The sequence below is a fragment of the Miniopterus natalensis genome, chromosome 11 (assembly GCF_054644295.1).
Source record: "Miniopterus natalensis isolate mMinNat1 chromosome 11, mMinNat1.hap1, whole genome shotgun sequence".
Taxonomy (NCBI): Eukaryota; Metazoa; Chordata; class Mammalia; order Chiroptera; family Miniopteridae; genus Miniopterus; species Miniopterus natalensis.
Window position 1 is genome coordinate 64,238,522 of NC_142091.1, and position 20,014 is coordinate 64,258,535.

The following is a 20,014-nucleotide window of genomic DNA, read 5'->3' on the forward strand; positions in this document are numbered from 1 at the left end:
GTTGAGGGTTCAATCCCCAGCAGGGGGCATGCAGGAGGCAGCTGATCAATGACTCTCTTGTTATTGACATTTCTCTCTCTCCCTCTCCCTTCCTCTATCTGAAATCAATAAAAACATATTTAAAAAAATAAAAACAATAAAAATATAAGTAAATGTAACTAACTCCTACAAAAGGCCATATTTTCCTACTTTTTCTTATAATATCCCGTGAAGTAGCTTTTACTCACTGTTTTTACAGACAGGGAAAACTGAGGATGAAAGAATCGACTGGTTTTGCAACAGGACACAGATAAAGTATTAGAGGCGAGACAGCAAGAATACTGATTTTTGTAAATGTTTGCTTTTACAAAGATTCTCCATAAATAGAGCTATTTTTGATTGGATAGTGAGATAAAAGGAATTCACAAGCTAAATCCTACATATTCAGTTGCCCCTTTTGGTGGCATTTTTGCACAAATTGGGAAAACGATTCACAAGAGAAAATAGGGGGTGTAAGACCTACTCTCTATCTCCAAGGAAGACCTTAGTCACAACTCTGAAGACCTCTAACAAAAGTCAGATCTGGGTTCTAGTTTTCACTCTGCACTAATCTTGGCTTCAGAAGACTTAATGTTTAAACCTCTTGATTCAACTAATCAATCTGTATGAGAGACAGAGAACTACTGGAAGCAGTAGGCTTCAGTATTTTATGTCTTCAGAGCCTTTTCCAACCAAACAGAGACTCAGGATGAAATCTTCCTTTGCTTCCTATTAGTAATGAAGCCTAGGGAAAGTTACTATGAGCACATAAGTCTCAGTTTCCTCCTTTCGAAAATAAAGGTGACAGTAAAGAGACAGTTGATAATATTGTTCTGGGGATTAAATGAGAAACTTTATAGACGTTTTTAAGGGGAATGCTACCTCCTTCCTATACGAGTAGTATGCACTCAGTCCGTGCTGCTTACTGTTATTAGATGAAATCTATACTTATTTCAATTCTGGAATTTCTGTGAGTTTAAAATTGGCTCACTTACTCATTATGGTCACGGAGTCCAGAAAAAATGAAAGCCAGCCAGAATCTCTGAAGCTGGGATTGTGTCTAAGCTCCCCATTAATCACTCAGTTTTCACTTGGATGTCTTAGAATGTGCATTCAGGGAGGACAAATAAATGCAAGGAAGACAGAAAAACTATCTGTAAAAGACAAAAGCAGAAGCTTCACCTGTATGTGAAGGTGCTGTGCTGTCCTGAGGAAATGGGGGGAAGCTGGGTGTGAAATCGAGAGTAGTGGGTTAGGTGAAGGTGTCACTAAAGAATTAACACAGAGAACAAGACTGACAGCTGTCTTTGGTGCACTTCCAGTGGCAGAGATCTTTGCAAAAAATAATAAATAAAATACACAGTAAATGCTTTTGAATGTGAAAAACAGTTAAAAAAATGAGAGGCAGGCCCTCAAGCACACCTGGGCATCAGAAACTCCTTTGAGTTAAGAAAGATAAAAGGAAATCTCTCAGGACCATTCTCTGGGTAAGGTCTGCATTCTCCCAGGACCTGTATTTTTTTTTTTTCTCTTCATAATCCTTCCCTAAAAGTAGTTGTTTAATGATTACTATTTTTTTCTTCAGAATAATGTAAATTCTTTGAGGTCAAGGTTCATGCTTCCTTTCCTTCTATGAGCCTGAATTAAAGACATTTTCGTTGTTAAGCACTTTTCTTAAAAGTAACCTGTGTTAAAAATAGCATCACTTCCCAGTTATCTACCTTACAAGGAAGCACCACATACAGAATTGACAAAAGCCCATAATGTATAACTGTTTCAATAGCCTTTTTTATTTTATATGAGATAAATGCCAGAAAAAGTCCTCGTGTCTCTCCTTGGAAAGCAAGTCTTCCCTAATGCGGAGGAGACGACTCTGATTTCTATCACCAGACATTAGGCTTCACCTAATAAAATCATACAGTATGTACTCAGGGTCTTCAGGTCATACTTTGAGAACTGCCGAGCCAGATGTATGATTGTCTTTACAAGATGTTGCCGAACAGTCACCAAAGTTGGTATATATTTTTCATTTCCACGTGCAATTTATAAGCATTACAAGTTTTCCACATTCTTGCCACAATTTGATATTGCTAGTGTTCTTTTGTTTTCTTTTCTTTATACTCTCCTGCTGAGTGTACAACGATATTATGTTGTGTTCATTGTGTTTTTAATTAGTATTTCTTTAATGACTAATGATGCAGAGAGTATTTTTATGAGCTTAATGACTATCTGTATATAATTTTTCATAAAATGTTTACTCAAGTATTTTACCTAGTTATTTTTAAAATATTGTTGAATTTTTTAATTATTGACTTGCATGCATGTGTCATTAAAAATATATTCTGGATATAATATGTTATAGAAATGTGTATTAAAAATATTTTTTCCAATCTGTGATTTGTCTATTTATTTTCTTAATGCTGCATTTTGATAAGCAGAAAATTTTAATTTTGGTAAAGCCAAATTTATCTTTTTTTTTTCATTTTTGATTAAGCCTTTTATGTCCAGAATATAAAATATTTGCCTTTTCAATAGTTATAAGGGTTATCTCTTGTGTTGTTTTCTACAGCTTTATGGTTTAACACATGTTTAGATCTATGATCCATTTAAAATAAATATCTGTATATGAAGTGGGGGAGGGATGGGGTCAATAATATTTCCCTTTATAAATATTCAGTTGGTCCAACATAATTTGTTAAAAAGATCTTTTTCCATTGCTTTTTGTTGTGCTCTTAACAATCAAAATATTTTACATGTATGAGTCTGTTTCTGAACTCTTCAGAATTGGGCTTTTCAATAATAAAATGAAGTTTCTATCCTTAAAACCAACACTTGTTAGTTATATGACCTTGAACGATTGGCCTCATCTGTAAAATAGGTAAAACAGTAGCATCTACTTCATAGAATGTCTGGCTTAACCCAGAGACTGGAAAATATTAACTTGATTTTATTATTATTTTACAGTTATTATTACCAAGATTGCCATCACCACCATCTTAACCACAGACTATGTACCACTAAGAAGAAATGTAGATAAAAGGAAATCTATAGGTTAGAGATAAAAGCAAAGAGATGCAAACCTCTTCATCTTGAGCCTGAAGCATTATCAAAGCAAGGCCTGGGCCTGGGAGTTTTCTCTGCCACATAGAAATCAACTATTTACACTTTCCTGATATGTTTTACTCGTTGGGTGCCCTTAACATGTATGCTGAGAGGTAAAGAGAAGTCAAAGTAAAAAAGGAGCTAAACATTTCCACCCCAAGGAATCAGATAAACCATCAAGGATCAAAATCCCCTGCTCCTGCTGGAAATCACACGTTCACGTTCTTGGAACCTCGCACCCGCTGTGAAGGCTGCGTGTGCACAGAGGCACGTTGGCACACACCTGCCCTGCATAAACCACCTCTGCCCACGTGGAGAACGGCCCCGGTCGAGTGGCTCAGTTGGTTGGAGCATCATCCCAGGCACCAAGAAGGCTGCGGCTGGTTCTGGCCAGGGCACATGCCTCAGGTTCGAGTTCAGTCCCTGGGCGAGGTGTCTATCAGAAGTCGCAGACGGAAGCTGCTCTCTCACATTGATGTCTCTTTCTCTCCCTCCCTCCTTTTCTCTCTCTCTAAAGTCAATAAACATATCTTTGGGTGGGGGTTAAAAAACATATCTCTGCCCACTTATAGAATTTGGGGCATTATTTTAAAAATATTGTAAACATTTATGATTGTGGCAAATACTGGACATACATATATTTGAGTGCAATTGGCTCTAACTGCTAGAATACAAGTCCCCATTACAACACCGTCCCACTGGAAAAGTGAAATATACTTCATAGGAATTCCCTTTGCGGCAGAGTTTCCAGATAAGACATACCTCAGGTGAAGAAGGTTCTGTCCATAATCTTTATTTTCCTAGCCTGGATAATTCTCAGAAAATCAGAGCCCCATTGTCTGCTGCTTTGACCAGGGAATTCAAGTTTTTTATTTGAAACTTCCCAGGATAAAAGACATTGATAATCTGCTTATTGGTATAGTTCAGAAATGACTGGGCATTCTATTTTTATTATCTTGGACTTCCAAAGTCATCTTGATCTAACTTTATCATGCACACCAATGCCTGGTTTTCCCAAAAGAGTCACATTCCTAAGGAAAGTTTAAATAGGCAAGTCATTGAAGCTTTGCGTCCCCTCCTTACGTTTTAGAGCAGAAAATTGAGACTAGTAAGGTTAAATCACTACTCCTGAATCTCAGTGAATAATACCCATTATCGCTGCCTCTATGAGCACTTCTACCACCACCATTATAATGAAAGCTATTAGCACTAGCATGGTTAGCTCTATTATTACTGACCCTGGGCTCTATGAATGACAATACTACTTTAAATATTAACAGGTTTCATTTCATGTCTATACACTGTTATTATTTTCACAGAATATTTTAGTTCAGATAAGGTCTATTACACCATTGGGCCATTAGCCATGTGGAGGCATTAAATATGCCAAATTTAGATATAGTATTTCAAGGTGTTCTCAGATGCTGTGCTCGGCTCCCTACACAAAAGCTTTCTATTCTTCTCCTGGGACTAATTGCAAGTGGCCCCTACTTACAGCTTGACTCAAAAACTTATTTACAGCTTATTTCATTATAAAGAGGGGGCTTCTTTCCATTTGTATTATTTTCATAGGCTGCCATAGCAAATTACCACAGATTTAGTGGCTTAAAATAATAGAAATGTATTCTCTCATGGTTCTGGAGACCAGACATCCAAATCTAAGTGTCAGCAGGGTGTAGTGCCTCTGGAGGTGGAATGAGAGGACCTTTCCTTACCTCTCCTAGCTCCTGGTGGCTCCAGGCAATCCTTGACCTGTGGCAACATAACACTAACCTCTGTGTGTTTCTGCACGGCCCCTTTCTCTGTGTATTTCTCTTCTTCTTATGACATCGGTCCATGAATTTAGGGCCCACTCTATTAATCCAGGATGATTTCATCACAAGACCCTGCACTTAATTATTTCTGTAAAGACCCTTTTTCTAATAAGATCACATTCACTGATACCAGGGGTTAGGACACGGGTACATCTTTTGGGAGCCACAACTCAAACTATTGGCACCATGGATGAACCAAATGCATGTACATGTGCCTACAAACTACAAACATCTCTGCCTCAAATTGCCTGATAAGTGAGGGGTGAGTTGTAATTCAACTGATTTTCCTGGAATGGAAGTACTAGGGATGATTAAAGAGAGAGGGAGAAAAGCAGACATTAAAAACGGTACGTCTACAGCAAAATTTACTGTTCCAATATTTTCTGGGCCATATATACATGCTGAAATAATAAAATTTTCAAGAAAAATGAGATTCATTCTGGATACAATTCAAATATACTTACAGCAATGAGCACTTCTATTTCCTATAGATAAGTTGCTCAGGAGATTATTCAACAAATGTGCTTAGTCTTATGTTTTAAAAGCTTTGCTAGTGCAGTGTAAATAAATAAACATACCCCCCCCAAAAAAAAATATTTACAATGATGCTTGGATAGTCTTATCTTTTACGTACATAATAGGTGTTAATAAGATTGCATATGTAATTTTCATGGATTGTGATGGATTGTGGTGTTTTATGGTATGAACTAATGTTCCAGGAAAGAAGTCCCAATTTACAATATTGTACCTAAGGGAAATAAGAGGCAGCTATTATCCAACAACCAGTTAGATAATAAATGTTGATAATAAGTGATGGAGTTCACAGTTCTCTCTACTCCAATTAAAGACCCATAGTCACTTTGAATCTTACTGAAACAAAATATAGACCTTTCCACCAGTCAGAGCACATAAGTGGCTTTTAAATTTCCAGCACATTTAGTGGATATCCCTCTGATTCTAGAGATTTCCCTTAAATGAGCAAAGAAAACACGTCCCTTTGATGTGCAACAAATCCTTTGGTTCCAGCTTTGATCATCTCATTGTTCATTTTACCATCCCACCCACCGCTCACCGGCCTTACCTGGCAAACTTCCCCTGTGCCCACAGAGCACAGCCATGTCCTTCCAGCCCTTCTGAACTCCAGTTAGTCTTCCAGAACCAATTCGCCCTCAGCGTTTCTTGTGAAGCCTTTCTATCTTGATCCCTGCCCCCCCAATCTGAGAGTTTCCTTTCTTCTCAATGTCGATATTGTTCCATTGATATTTTGTGACCAAAACAAAGAAGCAAAACAAAACTAGGCCTATTGGCCAGGAAGCGTGTAACACAAATAGGAACACAATTTTTTCAGGGTTTGTTTTTTTTTTTTTTTATCTCCTCAATTAAATGCTAGAAGCAGATCTTAAATTTCTGTGTTTCTACATTAAATAATACTGAATAAAAATTGCTCAGCCCTGGCCGGTGTGGCTCAGTTGGCTGGGCATTGTCCAGAGCCCAGAAAGGCTGCCTGTTCAGTTCCTGGTCAGGGCACATGCCCAGGTTTCGGGCTCAATACCCAGTAGGAGGCTTGCAGGAGGCAGCCCAGTGGATCAATGTTTCGCTCTCACATCGATGTTTCTCTGTCTCTCTACCACTCCCTTCTTCTGTTTCTAAAAATCAATAAAAAAGTCTTTTTAAAAAAAAATTGCTCAAGAAATAGTGACTGTTTAATCCAAAATGAGTAAATGGTTATTTAAACATGTTCAGTTGCGGATTAGAATATATATTTGAAAAACAAGACCAAGCGGAGCTGGCGGGGAGGGATAATTTAAACACAATTGCCTGCTTCTGATAACTGTTGCATTGAAAACATGCAGAAACTTGAACAAAGAATCACTATTGACCATTAACCCCAGATGGTTTATGTCTTCTCCTTGAGCCAGAAATAGAATTTCTCCAACAAAACAGAATTCGTTGGGCAACAGTTATGGTGAAGATTCTAGTAAAAGGAGCTCAGTTTTCATGGAAAGAGGGCTGAACCGAGAGTTGTATTGTGTTCTGTCTCTTCTTTTTTATCACTGAAGTTTAGAATCCAGGGAGAAAGTTGGCTCTTTTATTAATTATGATATCCTTAAGCTTAAGACAGTGTGTGCCACAAACTCTGACTCAGGAAGGTGAAAATGGAGGCAGGTAGGTAGTAGGCATAAATAATAATTATCTTGGCCTATATGCATCTTTTACTGTATTTTTAAAAAGAAATTAAAAAACAACTTATTTTGTCTGGTCTCTATTATATTCTTGTTGCCAAATATACAGAAATTAATAAAATAGAAACTTTCCATTTTGAAATTATGGAGTTCAGTTTGGTGAGGTCCAATCAAAACTACTATCATTACTGGGCAGGTTACTGCTATTGCCTTTTACCTGGTCTCCTGGTATCATTTTGGCTTCCCCATAGCCCATTTTCCATACAGAAGATAGAATGCTGTTTTAAGAATCAACAAGATACAACCACTTTTCCCTGTAAACCAACCAATGGGCTCGTCAGTGCAATTATTTTTAATTCTAATTATTTTACTATGGCCTAGGAGTTGCTAAGCGATATGCCCCTACAGATTTCCCTGACCTCATTCAGAGTCTTTGCACTAGAAATGAGAGGAATCCCAGAGGATTCTGTACTCTGGATTAAAAAATAAAAAGAGCTGCCTGATGGATTCCAGAACAGCTCCTTATTTCCAAAAGGCATTTGTAACATGAACCCTTAAAACAAACATTTAGGTAAAAACATTTAATGAAGACATGTGGGCAAGCTTGAAGTTACTCTGATGGACATAGTCTATACCTACTTTCTCAGAGAACTTGTAAGGGTGGCAAACCAAGTCCTCTGAGGAACACAGTGGGTAGGAGGAGGGCTCTGGGGGCACTCATGCCTATTCATTACACCCTCCAATACATTACCATGTTTACCACCACATTTGTAGAGCAAATTATATTCTACATCAGGCCCCAAAGGGGTTTCCATCTTCCGGATTTGGCCAAGCACGAATGCAAAGCACATTAAAGGGAAGAATTGCAGTGGGTCGTTAATATTTAATGTGATATAGAAGTTGGTGCTCTTTAAAGCAGAGACCGCTCACCCTTCCAATGAAAAATTAAATCTATTCTAGTCAACCTACACTTGCAATCAGAAACCCTGCACAGAGGAAACCCGCCTCCTCTCCCCTCAGCACCCCTGAAAAAACCCTGATTAAACATGGAAAAACATTTCTCACTGTAAATTTCTGCTAGGGTGATTCCTCCCACCTTTCTCTCCTCCAACAGCAAAGGGCAACACAGGCCTCTGCGTGATTCCAGTTTCTGTTTCTACCTCAGTGAAGGTAGATTGGGATAAATTAGGAAACGGCGATGTTCTAAAATGAATCTTCCTTGAAAATTATGAAGTCAGTATACTGTTTAAGTAGGTGTCTTGGAACACTAATTTCATAAGAAATCCTAGAAGAAAAACAGTACTCTGTAGTCAAAAAAGTTTGCAAAATACTGTAAATACACTCCTCTCTTAGAATTTCAGAATTTACTTAAGCTATTTAAAGGCTCTAAGAATTTCTATAGGAAAGTCTCCTATATTTTTTTGAAATATACATTTTTTAAAATATACTTTATTGATTCCAGAGAGAAGAAGGGAGCAGAAGAGTGAGAGAGACACATCAACAATGAGAGAGCCATTGATCGGCTGTGTCCTGCATGAAGCCCTCAAGCCTGAAACCTGGGCATGTGCTCTGACCGGTAATCGAACCACCGTCTCCTGGTCAATGCTCAACCACTGAGCCACGCCTGCAGGACAAGAACTCCTGTTTAACTTTAACATAGCATTCTACACTTGGCTGAATAGGGCACTTTTTCCACATTATACTGTTTGGCAATTGAAGCACGGACTAGGCAACCTGACTAAAGAACTTGAGAAGGGACAACACAGGAAAATGGTGAAATCAGTTTATGCTAAATTCTTACTCATCTGCTTCCAAATATAAAATACTGAGTTTATAACTAAAGCCAGACATCAATGCCATTGTGTGTGCAAATATCCAAAATACAGATGATTCCGCCCTTGCTTTCAGAATTATGAAATGGCCACACTGAGGCCGGACAGAAAGCAGTTGGGCCAAACTCCCAGCAAGTGCAGCGAGGAAGTGGGAGGGGGCCCCAGAGGCTGAGAAGCCCCCAGGTCCTCTCAGCAGCACCCCCACCTCCACACATGAGCAAAGGGAAAATGGCTTATGCTAGGAAACTCCTGCTCTGGTTGCAGAAGTCAACAACAAGACCGGCTGAAACCAGACCAATGGAAAAAGTGACCAGAGAGTGACCCCAAAGCTCATTATAATGAAAACTGACACCACAGGTAGAGGCCCACCCCACCCCCCAGGGGAACAAAAGCCATGGCACTTCCAGAAGGGACCCTATTGGGAACAAGAAGCTCGTCCCAACCAGAAGTGGAGTCAGAATTTGGGGCCACAAAGTTCAGAAGCAGCCCGTTCTTGGAAAGAGACGTCCCAAGAACTGGCTGACCGCGCTGACGCTCACTCACGGGTTCGCCCACGTCCCCTCCAGCCTATACTGTCCTTTCCCAGAGGCACGTCATAGTCCCTTTTTCTCTCCCTGAATAAAGCTTGCTTTTGCTCTCCCTCTGACTCATTCTTTTTATTATGATGATTGACTTTTAGAGAAAGGGAGAGACAGACTTCGATTTGCTGCTCCACTTACTGATGCAGTCATCGGTTGCTTCTTGTATGTGCCCTGACCAGGGATTGAATCCGCAACCTTCACAACCTTCACAACCTTGGCATATCCGGGTGACACATATCAGGATGACTCGCTAACCAGCTGAGCTAATGGGCCAAGGCTTCCGACTGAACCTCGAATTCTTTCCTGTTCGAGCGAAGAGTCTGAAGGTCCTGGCCTGTGCCCAGTCCCAGCACAGAACCGGTCCAGAGACACCACCAGAGGAAGACTGAAAAAAGAGTCTGCCACCCATGACTTTGTAAAGTATGCATTTCCATAATTAATGGAAAAGATGCCCGGTGTATCTCCAAGGAAGGATCGTTTAAGCCGTACCTTCCACACATTATGGTCAAACTCACGGCGTTGCAGCCTGTCTGAGAAACCAGGACTGAAAGGCTGTGTCACAGCAAGGGGTCGCTGATATCCAGATTATTTCTATTCCCACCTTAATACCCCACTTCAGCTTACTTGCTGAACAGTGCCCGGTCATTTAATAAACATGGGCATTTGTAGGAGCGTTTTAAAGCTTCAGTGTTTAAAAGTTGTATTAGCAGAGTGCCTGGATGCCATATTCGGGCACACACAGTACAAATACCTGGTGGTACGAATACTACCTGAGCAGGTGCCTCAAAAATAGGGGAGTCGACAAATGTTAAATTTTCATATTTCAAGGGTCTAATTTTTTTAAATATACAAAATTTCCAAGTACTCACACTTCTTCATAGATATCATTTCTTCATGGATGAAGTCAATCCATATCAATAGGTTATTATAAAGGTGCTAAGTACAGAAGGTGAAGATTCTCATTTTACAAATAAGCTAACAGTGTTGTGAAGATACAAGGGGGTCACAAAGATTTTGAGGAGGGTGCTGTTTAAAATGCGCTGCATGAATTAGCCCCTAGCAGCTAGTGTCTTCGAACAGGAAGGAGAAGTGGTAAGTACTGAGGCTTCCCATCTCCTGCCCTCATTTCAGAGAGGTTCCTCAGCTTTTTAATCTTTTTTATATCAGGAATTTCCTATAGATTTTATGTGCAATTAAAAAAAATAAGTGTCTCCTGTTTTCAAACCACTGGTCCCAATTGTTGACACATGAGAGAAATGAAGCCAAGAGAAATACAGGGCTTTGCCCAAGGACATAAGAGCAGCTTACTGGCTTGTGGGCTGATGGGGCCGTGGCATCTGTCATCCAGGTGATCATCGCCTGCCAAAGTGTATATACCATCATCGCCTTACATGAACCTCCAGAGTACCTTCCCTAATGGCACAACCAAGACAATAGCTGACGTCTCTCTTGAGATACAAGGCTATGAGCTATCGTCTACTCCTTCCTACCTAAGTTATTGAGAGATTTCTCAGAAGCGACATAGAGAGCCCATCGGGGACTGGAGAAGGCACACCATTTGCTCTTACTGCTTCTGGGTAAATGCCTTTATTTTCCCATCACAATGGCACTTTTAAAATAACTTCACCCCATAAAAAATAGCTGAAACTCAATTCACTGTGATCAGAGATCTCAGACCCTGGAATAGAAAGTGGGTCTCTCGTCCTGGAATCGGGTACAGGTGTTCTACATTATCTATATATATTTATTCAGAACTACACCGTCTACCAGAGACTCAATATGCTCCTGCTCTACCGACTCACTCCATCAAAGAAAAGCACAGGACTTTGAAGATTAAGATGACATGAACTGAACAGAAAAGAAAAAGATAGAGTGTTAGTGTCCAAAGAACAATAGTAAGTCTCTCTCTTCTTTCTGAGTCCCTAGAGTTCTGTAAGCTTGACTTTTCCCCCCTGTTGACTCTCATTTATTTCCCTCCTCTCGGGGTAGACCTGAATGCAGAAAGGGCATTGGAAATTTAACAGTTGTTACCACTAAGCTTCACTAGCCTTTCATTACAGGGCAGGAGAAAGATGTCCACTTAAGAGAAACTCCTGTGCAAACACGGTGGCAGACGCAGCAAGTGCCATCGCGTCGGTATTTGTCCTGTGTAGACTGACCTCATTTAAGAAACATAAAAAATGCAGAGATGCAGACAGAGAGGGGGAGAAGAAAAGAAACAGAAACAGAGAAGGGAAAAGGGGGTTCAGGGACGAGAAGACCTTATAATTATCCATCTTTCTGACTTACAATTTGGGAGCAAGAAGAGGGCAGAAAATAACTGTACCTTTTTTATTATTGCAGAGCTATTATGAGCAGAAATGTGGTTCTATATCACATCCCTGAAAATGTACTCTGTAACAAAACTGAAAAACGTGAGTATAGTTGTGTTGCTTTGTAAGATACAAACTTCAGCATTTCTCATCTGCAGAATTCAAAAATCTTTATCTTAAAAGCAATCATAATACATGTTAACAGTGAATCAAGACACAGTTAATATTGTTAATTCTTCCAAAGTTGTACGTATGTCCAAGGGACATTCTCAGAGATAGAGATTTTTGTCTTTCAAATTAATGTGGTTGTTGACTTTTATTCAGGTGGCTGGTGTTAATTAAACACAGAAATGGCCCTTCCAAATGCTCTCCATTAGATGGAACCATGTGAAATGGCCATTTTTTAGGTTAAATATGGCTAGATATTGGCAGTTTCATATGGTTCCTCCTATAGGTGAGACATGCTTTTAAAAAAGTCAAAATACATTCCCAAACCCCCTTTTTAAATTTATTTATTTCAGCAAGAGGAAGAGAGAGAGAGAAAAAGACAAAGAGAGAGAGAAACATCTATCAGTTTCCACACGGACCAGAGATCGAACCCACAACCTTTCAGTGTACTGGCCAGGGCCATTCTCAAACCTCTTAAATTAAAAAATAAACTTTCGCAAAACAACTATTGTAATGCAGAACTTGAAAATGTATCCTAATTAACATGAATCAAGTTGGAGAGCCTATGTTATCTATAATCAACTATTTAAATAGCCAGAAGTAACATCAAAACCAATGGCTTCAGTGTAAATCAAAAGTGTCTGTGTTAAAAATTTTTTACAGTGATTTTACCAGGCAGTTTTTCAGGAAATGCAACCCTGGATTTAAGACAGGAAGACAGCTTGACAGTTATCACATCCAGGGGCGTGAGAGGATATTCCTTCCCTGAGCATGGTGATGTCACCGCCGCAGAGGGCGGCTCCAGGTCACCCGATCACATTTGGAGAGGAGGCCTCTTGGCTTCACCTTGTTCACCGTTTCCATTTTCATAAATGTTACAATAGAAAAATGTGTCAAATCCAAGCTACAGCCATTCCATCAACTTCATCTTCTGCTCGGTGCCAGGGAGAATACATAACAACTGGAGGCCTCTCTCTGCGAGCACACAGCTCCCGCAGGCAGCCTGGATTCCAGCACCTTCCCGGGAGCAGCAGCAAGCGGACAAAGGGCCCACGCGCGCCAGTGTCTTCAAGTGGAGCATCTCGCATAATGACTTCTTCTCAGTTGCTATCCAGATTATTCCAGGTACTACTTGTTTTTAAAAAACACACTAATTCTACAAGGATCCAAATTCTGTTTATGCATGAACTATAAAAAAGGCTTGATTTCAAGTCCTACTGGTGATTTCGTAGATAAAAACTGCACGCTACGATGTGCAGCGAAAATAAAGAGTTCATATAATTTAAATTCCCATCTCTGAATCCTACTTGAAGTTCTGAGTCTGTAACTAAAGTTACTGGCCAAACATATTTTTAGTCTCATTAAGAATAAGGGTGTATGTCTAGTGATTCTTGAATACGGTTCTATGAGCATAATTTTATTTTAATGCCAACTGATTATTATATAATTTGTATGGTCTTGTCCATATCCGTTACGAGTTCCTGAAGGAAGGCTACTATAATTATAACCAGAGAAAGTATTATGGAAATATATAGTTCATTGAAAAGGCATTAAGACAAATACAGAACAATAAACTCCATAGTATATTAAGATTCATACCTACATATACATAAACTTCTCTTTGTACTTTTCAGAATGCCAGTTTCTACAAAAAGCAAGAAGATGTGGTTTAAGCTAAAACAAAGCTTTACTTTTATTTAAAATGAATACTACATGGACAAAAGGATCCTCCTGCTGTATCAGAGGCCAGGGCCCAATGGAGAGGGTCCAGGAGGCAACCCATTACTTGCAAGCTCAGCCTCTCACAACTCTTTCATTGCTGGTCTCTCACACTTTTTAAATTTGTTTGCTCACAAATCACATCTTTTTGCTAAGGAACAGCCAAGTTCTCAAACTGTGAGCTTTATATACAGCTAAAGAAACATTTTCTTGACTAATGAAGGTGAAAAATTTTTACTTTTTTAAAGTAAAAACAAATTCAAAAGAAGAGAAAGAAAAATGAAACAGACTGATTGCCAAGCATATAAACAGCTTCAGCACAGATTGATTTTGATGGAGAATCTGAGTGCCTAAAATTCGCTACAAATCTTTCTCTCTCCATCTCTCTCTGTCTCTCTATCTTTCTCTCTCTCTATCTCCCTGAAGTTACCTGACATAAGTCCTTGCCCACCTATAGTCAGGATCGGTCAGTATTGCAAATTCAGTCAGAATCATTAAGAGCAGGAGGTGGGAAACTCCTACTTAAGCCTCTTTATAAGCAATATATCAGTTTTTTGTTGCTGCTATGGCAAATTTCTACAAACTTTGTAACTTAAACAGCACGAGTTTATTCCCTTATAATTCTGGAGGGTCAGAAGTCTGAAATCAGTTTCACTGAGCTAAGGTCAAGGTGTCAGAGGCCATGCTTCTACGGCAGGCTCTAGGGGAGAACCCATTTTCTGCTTTCTCAGCTTCTAGAACTGCATTCTTAAAATCCCCTGGCTCATGGCCTCTTGCTCCATATTGACAGCCAGCTGTGTGGCATCTTTTCTTTCTCTGACTGCTTCCCTCTGCTTCCATCACATGGCCTTCCCTTCTGTAGTATAATCTCCCCATCTCAAGATCACATCTGCAAAATCTCTTTTGCATGTAAGGCAACATTTATGGGTTCTGGGGTTAGGATCTGGACATCTGTGATGAGCAGACAAGTGGATGCTCTCCCTGCACCTCTCTGAGTTCTGTCTGCCATGATTTAACAGCTTTCCTCAGTAACCCACTGATAACAAAAGCAATCAGAAAGGACCCCGTTTGTTTCTCTAGCTGTCTGTCCCATGCCATTTCCCTTTTGGTCTGGGCCAAGACTGGGCTTTTTCTCTCTCACACTGCTGCAGGGGCCAAGTTCAAATGGGCCTCCTTTTTACCTGAGTCTTCAGGTGTCCACAACAGGTGTAGACAGTCTTCTCAGTCCATATTGTCATAACCTCAATCCTGGGTCATCTCCAAGTGCTGAAATAATATTTTCTCATAGAACCAGAGAGTATAGAGGAGATTCCAAGGATCAGGTAGTTTGTTTCTTTAACTTTAGGTCTCTCTTCAAAAATTCTATCATGAAGTTCTTGAAAGCAAAATATCTGGTCTGAGAGTTTCAGGTAGATAAACACCACCATTTAACACATCTTAAAGGTGCCAAATGTCCTCTGAATCTCTAATCTCTGCATAACTAATCCTCAACTCCACCCTAGTGTGTGTATTGTGTGAATGAAAATTCCAGCTCAATTCATTTGCTTTCCTAGGACTCAAGACCATAGTTCCCTCTTTGTTATCTAGCAACATGGGTTAAATCAAGTAGGTGCTTCTCTCTGTTGAAAAGTAATCTGAGAGGTACACTAAAATTTTCAAGAGTGTATTTGAGCAAACATGGATTCGAATGGGCACCAGCCAAACAAAAGTGGTTAGACTGCTTAGCTGACCAAAGCTAGGGGACAGGCTTTCATTGAGTAGCCTTTGAAACAAAACAGGGAAAATATTTGACTGGCTATAGTTTCAGCAGCTGCCTTATTTGGGAAAATCTAGTTGGGTGATTATAATTGGTTGCTTTTAATTTTCTTTTTCTCAGATATAAGTGCATGCAGAGGAATCAACTCTGGCTTAGGCTTTGGTTTACTCTCGTAGGCTACCAAGGCACTGGAGCCACCTCTGTCTAATGGCCTCCCTGTTTAACTACTTTAATATCTCCAAAAACATTCTCAGTTCAAAGGCATAATAGATAAAGAAAGAGAAGGAAAACAAAACTGGAATTTTTGGGGGGAGAGGGTGTATTTCTTGACTGTTGTTTCCCAAGGAATAATTTTCCAATGTTAGGGTTGAGTTTGACTTTCTTTCCACTCCCCAGTCCCACAGCAACATGGATAGTTTACTTTGGCTGTACAATTACCAAATTAATTGTCTAGCTTCTGAGTGACACAGTTTTACTTAACAAGCTGTGATCATTTCAATATTAGCCATAGTAATGAGAGAAAACACACAAACAAAAAAATTGATCAAGAGATCTCATTCAAAATCCTGTAAGGAGTTATATAAATTACATACAGGCAATATCCGCCTTGAAGAAAGGGGTCCATTCCAGTAGATGCCTTTTTAGGAAGAGATTAGGATGTTCAAAGAATGGAGTTTGCACTTTCATAAAGCTTAAACCCTTAAAATTGCATTGGGTCCCATGAGAAGTGTATCACCCTGCGGCTAAGCCCATGTGTGGGAAGCTAGTCTTCTGTGCCTTGTCTGCCACATAGTAAGCATTCAAGAATCCAGCTATTTTTAAATAAAATTAAATTCAGTTTAAGAATCTTGAGGCTAAAACCAAAAAGAAAAAAAAGCCGAGCTAGAAACACATTTACAAAAAAGAATAGAAAAAAAAACGTATGTATAAGAGAAAGAATACACTTGAGACCATGACTGATCATCAGATGCAATAAGAACCTTCCGGTGAAACAAAGCGTTATGATATAAGCCAGTTACCGAAGGGAGAAGAGCCCAGAACACAAATTATTGCTTGTTTTCACTTGAAATTGTTCAAAACAATAAATTGGGCTCTGTTTTAAAGAAATCCTCTGAATAATATGCCTGAGTCAAAATAAAGCTTGTTTTCCTTGTCTTAGTGTCTCCTATCTAAACATGAGGGAAAATTACCTGGTGAAATAAAATCCCCAACTAAAACTTTACTAAGAGTTTAAATTCAAACCCTTGGACATGGCTGGTATCTAAGGTCAGTATGGAACTAACGTAGTCTCCTCAAAAGTATTCCACATTATTTTTTCAATATTATTCAAAGCTGGAACGGCATGGTGTGTGTGTTTGATATTTATGTTCCACAATATATTACTTTTCTGTTCTGAAGAGCAGATAAATGTAAAATGGAATTTCATAAGCTCTTTATATAATCGTGTTCAGAATGGCAGAGCCTGAACTCTGAGTTTTCATCACATGCTTTGGTCCTGAGCATTTAACGTTTGGAGCATAACTGGAGAAACCCTCTACTACACAACTGCATCGCCTTAGCCCCTGGAGGGCCAGCATTCTCACTGGAGCCAATTTTATATACAACAACGTTTGACTTAATTCCCAACAGAGCTTCATGATGGGGTGTCGAGTTGATAAAAAAATACACACACACACACACATACATATATACATACATATATATATGTGTGTGTGTATATATAAAATCTGTTTTGATAAAAGAGGACAATTTAATGTAAAGCAAAAAAGACCACATTGATTTGATAATTGTGTTCTTCTAGTGTGAGTAATTTGAAATAATATAATCACCCAACAGAGAATTTTAAAATTTTAAATAAAATATAACTTCTGCGTAATGCTTTTGGCTTACAAGTCATGTTAACGTGTGCTATTTAATTAGTTTTTAAAAAAAAACACTTCAAGTAAGTTGAATATGGATGTTTTGGTCTGAAAAGTGTTCCTCCAAATTTCTAACCTAACCCCCAATACCTCAGAATGTGACTGTATTTAGAAATAGGGTCTTTAAAGCAGTATTTAAATTAAATTTAGGTCATTAGGGTGGAACCTAATCCTATATAACTGGTGATCTTATGGAAAAGAGATGAGCACACAGATGTACACAGAGGGAGGGCCATGTGGAGACACTGGAAGAAGAGCCACAGATAAGCCAAGGAGAGAGACTTCCGAAGAAACCAACCTGTTGCCACTTTGATCCTGGACTTCTAGACTCCAGGTTTGTGAGAAAATAGATTCTGTTGTTTTAACCAGATTGTGGTACTCTGTGACGACAACCCTAGAAAAGCTATACAATGGATTATTCCATTTTTACAGATGACACTAATAGAGACTGAGAAACTTGTGTGAGTTTATTTCATTTAGTAATTTGCAAGAGCAGAGTCAGGATTTGAATCAGTGTTTCTAATGGCAGCCTGTGTTCTTTCCACCTCACTACAGTGCTCCTTGAATAATCCAATGACAGAGGGTCAGTGCCTTTCTTGGATTGAGGCACTGGGTGGCAAGGCTTTTGCTGACTAGAAAACAAATCCCTATTTAGCTTAGCAGAGAACCAAGTTGTAGAGATAGAATCATGACTTTATATATCTCCCTTCCTATACCATGATCCTTGTCTTCATCCAAACCTGGATGCAAATCCATAGTATTTCCTGGGGTATGGTGAATACATACCCATAGGGCCTTCATCTAAGAACCATTAAATTAGAATCTTGACAAAGGCAGAAAACTGTGTTGAATAAGCTCTGATTTTGAAGAAGTTTCCCAGATGATTCTGGTACAGTCAGTCAAACAACATGTGGGAACCCCAACTACGCACAGTAAGACTGTAAGTTTTGAAACACACAGACATAAATTTAAATCGTAGCTCTGCATTATAGTTTACTTAGCAATTCTGAATTTTGGATTCTGTACATGTTAAATGAAGGGCAACAGTCCCTGCAGACAATTGTATATGCATGTATATTTGTATCTGTATGTACGTACTATACATCCGGAGCCCTTTTTTAGAATATTTTCTTTTAAACACTGAATAGGTTCTCTGGAAATATGACTGAGGCAGCTACTGTCAGCAACCTGACTTATATTTGATCCCTGAACCTTGGCAATACCAGCCATAAAGAGCATCCAAAGGCCTCCCTACCATATGGATTCCCAGTTACCCAGACTATTTGGTTCACATTTGCCTTAATGATTCACAATCTCCCTTTCAAAGGTGATCAGCCCAGGAAGAAAATTATCCCAGTAGGACATTCAAATTCTTATGTGAACCAGATTTCTCAACCAATAGGAATTCTTTTCCTTAGTGTGCAGCCAAACTCTGCCAAGTAATTTTACAAAGTGCTTGGGAAATTACTTTCAATGTGATGAGCCAAAGCCTCATATTGAGTTAGCATTTCATCCATTTCTGGTAGAAATTTCTCAGGGTACTCAGATCCCAGACCTTAAAACACAGCACATATCTAAGCGCCAATCGTGGCAAGTTCCTCCTCCTTTGTTTCACGCAGTTGAAACCCAGAATCAGCTTGACAATCCCCCACTCCAATAATTTCCCAACCAAACAGAATGAGACTCACCCATTATTCTTTCTGTCATTCTATCCAAAACAATCAAAGTCCAATCTGTTTGTCTCTAACTTCTTTCTCAAACCTTCCTTTCCCTCGGCTCTCCTTTCCCTGCCCCTTCTCCTTCTTTCCTAGAGTTGAAGAGAACACCTGCTTGAAGAAAATCCCATAACTGCCCAGACATCCAGCATCTCCTCCTAACAAATTCTTACCAAGGGACAAGAGATCAATAACCTGAGTCCCTATCAACCAAACTAAATTAGGTGATGGTGTTTCCTCTAAACCGAATGAGCCCAAGAGTCTAAATAGCCCCTTAGGGAGGCTGTTTTCAGCTGAAGCTTTGAAAACTTTATAGTGAGGTGAATCATCATCTAAGGTTGGTCTGCCAACAGTCATCAATGGCTGTGCCAGTAAAACATTTGGAAAAATCCTCTCTACCTGAGGGCAGAGGTACTTCATCCAAAAGGCCTTGTGGGGGCCCACGAAGGGAAAGGAAGAAGGACCTCTGCTTCACATCTGGCCGCTGGGTCATCAAGCACCACAGCACTTGGGGGATTTGGAAGCCTTCCTCTATCATCTGTTGCTGGAGGCATTTCCCCCCCTGTATTCTAAATATCTGTTGTAAGAAAGCATAAGCAGGCAGATCTGTTAAGCCTGAGTTTTCATTTCTAAATAGCAGAGAAAGTTGACTACTTTTGGAAGAATGCCTTCTTATTTCTCTAGTCCCACATTTGTATGACTCTAAAGAGGTCACTTAAATATGAAACATCCCCTCCTATAGAACTTTAGGTTATTTCTGTTTAAGAAATATGAGTTTAGCAACAATCACATGCCAAGCAAAAAACTAAGTGTTCAATAAATAAGCACGATAAATAAACTCTTTTCCTTACAGAATCTGTGCTATGGTAAGAGGCAAATATACAGAATAAAGGGG